This window comes from Chiloscyllium plagiosum, chromosome 42 (assembly GCF_004010195.1).
Source record: "Chiloscyllium plagiosum isolate BGI_BamShark_2017 chromosome 42, ASM401019v2, whole genome shotgun sequence".
In the NCBI taxonomy this organism is placed as follows: Eukaryota; Metazoa; Chordata; class Chondrichthyes; order Orectolobiformes; family Hemiscylliidae; genus Chiloscyllium; species Chiloscyllium plagiosum.
Window position 1 is genome coordinate 13,734,793 of NC_057751.1, and position 6,263 is coordinate 13,741,055.

Consider the following 6,263-nt stretch of genomic DNA (forward strand, 5'->3'; position numbering starts at 1 on the left):
GATTCAAGTAGATTTTTCCCTGTTGTTGGTTCCCTCACCACATGCTGCAGACCCAGGCTTGCACTATAGAATTGATCAGCTTGGTCAGTAGTGATGTTATTGAGCCACTGTCTATGTTGGACAATGCAGTCCCTCACCCAAACAACATTCTGTGTCTGTGCCACACTCAGTGCTTCCTCCATAATTTTGTCTTCTGATAATGATCAGTTGTTGCAGAATCCAAGTCAAAAACAGAACTTCCTGCAACAACCCTAAAATCAGAGTCTCTAATAATGAAAATGGCCAATAAACACCAGTTTGAGACCGGCTTGCAACGTCACCTCCTTCATTTATACCCTACAAAAGTCAAATCAGCAGGGACAAAACCAGACAGTAACTGCAACTCAGTCACCGACTGCAAAGCTAGCAAAGCAATTATCACCAATCCTTCTTTCAAATACTAAAGAAGTAAAAATCAAACCAGGAAAATCAGCAACAAAAACAGAAACTGCTGGAAAAGCTCAACAGATGTGGAGAGAAAGCAGAGCCAATGCTTTCAGTCCAGCACTGTTGACCTGGGTTTGATTCCCACCTCAGGCAAGGGTCTGTGTGGAGTTTGCACATTCTCCCCGTGTCTGCATGGGTTTCCTCCGGGTGCTCCGATTTCCTCCCACAGTCCCAAGATGTGCTGGTCGGGTGAATTGGCCACGCTAAATTGCCCGCAGTGTTAGGTGCATTAGTCAGGTTTAAATATAGGGTACGGGAATGGGCCTGGGTGAGTTGCTCTTCGGAGGGTCAGTGTGGACTTGTGGCCCGTCTCCATACTGTAGGGAATATAACCTAATCTAAACAGATGCTACCAACCTCCCGAGCTCCTCCAGCAATCTCTGCCTTTCCTTTGTTTCAAATGGTACTTTCCACCAATTTTGGCTTTTATTTCACTCATTTTAGAACTGGCAACTTTTGAGTTAGCATACCAGAAAGAGTCAGGATACTGCTCTCCATGAATAACTGATCAGACAAGTGAAGAGCACCATACCTGCCACAACCTATTCCATGCAGGTAAGAGGGATGTCACCAAAAAGCTGAAAAAAGGGAGAAATAGGGAAGTATTTATACTAGGCTGAGAGAAGGTGAGTCATGGCTCCAGACACAAAGGTAGCAATAAAGAGGTGATAATGACAGTGCATAGAGAGATTATAGGGAGATTAGGAGCTGTCGAGGAGAAAGTGAGGTCTGCAGATGCTGGAGATCAAAGTTGAAACTTTATTGCTGGAACAGCACAGCAGGTCAGGCAGCATCCAGGGAACAGGAGTTTCGACGTTTCGGGCACAGGCCCTTCTTCAGGAAGAAGGGCCTGAAGAAGGGCCTGTGCCCGAAACGTCGAATCTCCTGTTCCCTGGATGCTGCCTGACCTGCTGTGCTGTTCCAGCAATAAAGTTTCAACAGATTAGGAGCTGTGAATGACCAAGGCTGAAACCAGTGCTATGTGACAAAATATGTTGGGGATGGGGGGGATGGGTGAAGCAGAGGCAAAATGGAAAACAGGGGAGAAGGGTAGCAAAGGGGGAAGAGCAGGAGTTTATCAGAGCTGAAAAATGTGTTGCTGGAAATTATAACAGTCCATCTTCCACAGCTACACTGGCACCACCCCCCAACTTTCCCTCCACTACATCGATGACTGTATCGGCGCTACCTCGTGCTCTCACGAGGAGGTTGAACAGTTCATCCACTTCACTAACACCTTCAACCCCGACCTCAAATTTACCTGGACTGTCTCAGACTCCTCCCTCCCCTTCATTTCTCCTTAACCGACTTTTAGTCACCTGTCCGAATACTTCATTGTTGCTGCTTGATGTCAAATTTTGTCCAATTACTCCTGTGAGGTCCCTTGATACAGCTGACTGTGTAAAAGGAGGGATATGGGCTGGCTGCTAGCAGGTGGGACTAGATTGGGTTAGGATATCTGATTGGCATGGACAAGTTGGACTGAAGGGTCTGTTTCCGTGTTGTACATCTCTATGACTGTATGACTCGAAGTTGTTCTCAAAGTGAACAAGCAGCATATGATCTGGTTCCCCTCAAAAATCTAACTATTTAACTGAGAGATCAAATCTGCAGGAATTCACTCAAGCATTCTGAGAATCTGCTCACTGAAATGACCAAACACTGAGCTTCAACCCCAGGTTGTCCCATCATGTACCAATGACATGTTGGCACACAATCGACACAACACAGTACAGCACAGGAACAAACACTTCAGCCCATCCAAGTCAAGAAATCTCAAATCAAGACATCTATTAGGGAATCAGAAATAAACTCAGTTGGGTTTCTCTTCTGTTAATGTCCCCAAATTTCATGAGGTTTTATGTCAGATATCATTGTATTTTGTAAGGTTGATTAAGTGACAACTGCTGACTTCTAAACTCAGCAGACAATTCTGTTATTCTTTGAACAGTCCCAAGGAATTATTTACATTCACTTGAAAGAACACACCTGGGTTCATTCAATGACCCATTTGAAGGATGATACCTTGGATATTGCAACACTTCTACTTCAGTGCAGTGAAACTGCATTGGGTTTACATTCAAGTCTCTTCAGTAGGGCTTGAACTAACAGCGCTCATGTTGTGAACTGGACATAAAGGAGGTTTTCCCTGCCTTTATCCCTGTTGGAGATAAAGTTGTTCAGCTATTAGAGATTGTTCTGGACGCAACTCTGCTGAGAGTGAGACTCAGTCTTCAGTACACGGTAGTGTACTGCTCAATTCTTGGAAAGAATTATAAATCTGGCCTGAATGTTTGCGTTCCATGGTGACAGCAAGATCAAGTTACAGATTGATAAGCTCAGAGTGCACACTCTATCAGCTGTCACTGTGGTTCTCAGATATGATACGTCCGGTATTATGAAAGTGTTTTGAACACATCCAGGTGTTCAGAGACAGAAATGTGACACCCATGCAACAGGCTGAATTAAAGGTTCTCACAACTGTCTTGGTAAGCTTGTTGTGAGCAGCTCTCTCCCAAACCTATCAGCTTCTTTCACCCCCTTCCCATTATTCCCCTGTGAGCTCTTATCCATTATCCAGTGAATGTCAGAACCAGATTACATAAATTAGAAACCATGCCAATGACGAGAAATAGTTTACCACTGACAATGCACCCACACAAGTCAGAGAGAATTAAATGGTCCCCAAATCGGTTCCTGTCAGATAGAGCAACAGCAGTATAAATTGCTCTGTTACTGTTAGTAGAACTCCGGTTCAAAAGACAAATCATATTTGACTGAAAATGGGAACTTTGTTTCTGCTGACACCTGCTGAAAATGAGTTTCTCCATCTTTGCATTAGTTTTAGATTTCCAGAATCTGCACTCTTTCGCCTGGAAGTGACTACAGGAAACAGAAGTTGCAGAAGTTCACGTGCTTCCTTGGAATCTCTAATGATGCCTTTAATTTCCAACATTTCCACTGACCAGATCATTCCAAGCTATTGTCCAAATTCCATGGGTGGCTGCTGGTGAACAAGGGTTATCTTCTGACAGCATGGGACCTGATATCTCTCTGATACACAGCCACAACTACAGGGAGGAACTGCAACCAACACCATCTTCTAACATGCATCTGCATGAAACAAGCCATTCCTTTCTTGAAGATATGTTTCTGCTGTCTTCACTTGTTGCATGGTGCCCTCCAGTATGAACTTGCTGCGGTGTCTCTTATTTTGTTCATCTGCTGCATGCTACCCATCACAACACTGCACAGCAGTCTGGAGATGGGTGAGAGAGGGTGATCTACAATGCCCTCATTTCCTTCGATGAGGATGGGGAGATTATAGCAGAGGAGAAAAAGGAAGAAGAATGGGAAGCTGCAGAGAAACAAATGTCCAGGCATTAGATGGCCATCAGCAGACTGACAATAATGCAAGGACTATGTTAATGCACCAAAGACTCACCCGAGTTGTTCTGAGACTGAATAATAGATGGATTTATCTCTCACCTTCCACTGGTGGAAAATTACTGACATACTGGCTTTACCTACAACAAGTAATGAGGACATAAAAATCTGCCCATTAGCAGAATTGATAATGTTGTGACAGAGAACACAATAAGGACAAAAACTCAAAGACATTACCCAAGAGTCCAGAATGTGTATTTAACAATGAGTCAACTTGCTCCAATGGCCATTCCTACTGGGTGCTCTCTTGAAGGTGAAGGGAAGCCTGCTCAGTTGTCTCTTTACACTTGGTTGAGATGCCAGTGCCTTTCACACTTCAGTATCATGATAGGGACACGTGCTGTTACAGTCTCTTGCTGAATGAAAGATCCTTCAGTCAGAGGGACCAAGGAGGCAAACATAATGCTGGTTCCTTCCATTTGCTCCTCCATTGTCCTCTTCAACTCCTTAAGTACTTTAATACTGCTATTGCATGCTGGGTAAGTCTACTAGCAGGAATGTGACTACAGTCCACACCATGCACCACTGCACCATCAGTAACACTGAGAGTCATGCTGCAGAGTTACTCCTGCAGTGCAGGTGAGGATGTTACTCCTGCATCCAGTCAGAATCTCGAAGAGGTTGGCTATCTTGTCATGCAGTCTAATCCTAAGATATTACAGAGGACATTAATTCCTCAGTTGTGAGCCCATGCCTCTGGCTGAGTGGGAACAAATCTGCTCCTGTTCCTCTTTAAATGTGACACCTGAGGCCCAGAATAATCTCCACCTAAAGGAACAAAGCTATATCTGCCCTCTATCCTTGAATAGGGGCAGATGCCACCATTCACTGTTTGACTGCTGCTCATGTGTGAGGTGTGCTTTATCCAGAGATCTCTGACTGTATGCAAAATACTGTGCAGTTTAACCAGCTAAGGAGGCCAGTGGTAACTGGATTTCTGCTAACCATTGACCCCAACACAATTGCCCTGTGGGAGACACAGGAAGGTATTCATGATAACTTTCCCAAATTAGCAGCTACTTCAGCACACTCAATGTGATGTATAACAGTAGTCACATAGACACAATGTGGACTGCATAGGAGTGACCAAACACCTCTGACCTGGAGACTGAGATGTGAAACAATCCTGTTTTGTAATAACAAAATCCTGTATCTTGATTTCCCTTGGCTGCAATAGTACCCTTGCCAACTCCAGTGCTACCTCTTCGACTGTGGCCAGTATAGTAAGCTGGGCCATCCCACCACCTATTCAAAGCCTTTGACATACATGATGTGCTCTACTTCACGACAGGATCAAGAGATGGAGAGTTAAAAAAAGCTCACCACTTCCAGCAATGTACAGACGCGAAATGGCTTTCTTCAAGTATGACCTCTATTTATTTGCACTCAAGGACACTTTATCTGATATTATTGACCCTTATCCTTTCTGTCACTGCTTGCCTCCTGACCTCCACGGCCTCCTTTGAGTGTCTGCCATGGATGCAACACTTCTTCTAGATCAGAAGTCACACAACACCAGGTTATAGTTCCACAGGTTTATGTGAAAAAATGAGCTTTCAGAGTGCTTCTCCTTCATCAGGTGAAAATATTCAGCAGTGCTCTGATAGCTTGTGATTTCAAATAAATCTATTGTGTGACTTCTGACCTTGACCACCCCAGTGCAACACTAGCACCTCCACATCATCTTCTCCAAGATGGAGGCATCAGAAACAAATGGGTTCCCCAGGGGATAACCGTCCAAACCAGCCCTGACCCTTGGCTCCCTCTGTGCATCCTTTTGCAAAGACTGAGGCTGACTTTAATTTATTCCTCCTGACAGCACCACCAGATGCCTAAGACTGGGCAGTGAACTCACTTCTGGGCCAAATAGTAGCTGCCTCTTTAAAGATTGTGTGTGTGTCACTGTCACGGATGCAATGCAAAATCTGGAACTGTTTCAAGTGTTCAATCCCAACTGAAAATTTGGTGTTTACTCATGTACAACGGCAGGGTAGAGGAGGCAACATGATGGATGGTGGGTCAACTTAATTGATACATTTTAGATAGAAGAATTAGGTGAGACAAACTAATGGTATTGTTTTACAGAGTGTGCATGAACAGCGAGACCTGGGATCTCATTGAATACTCCCTCCAAATAGCCACATAAATCTCCTCCCACTATATTGTCTTATCTCAACCTTTCACCATATCTTGCTATTCATTTCTTTCTCTCTGATCTATCTAGTTTCCTTCTGAAAGCATCTTAGTTATCTTCTTCCTATGTAATGAGCTTGAGACTTGTCACTTTATCTTATTTTCTTACTGGATTCATCAATGACAGTTTTGTATTT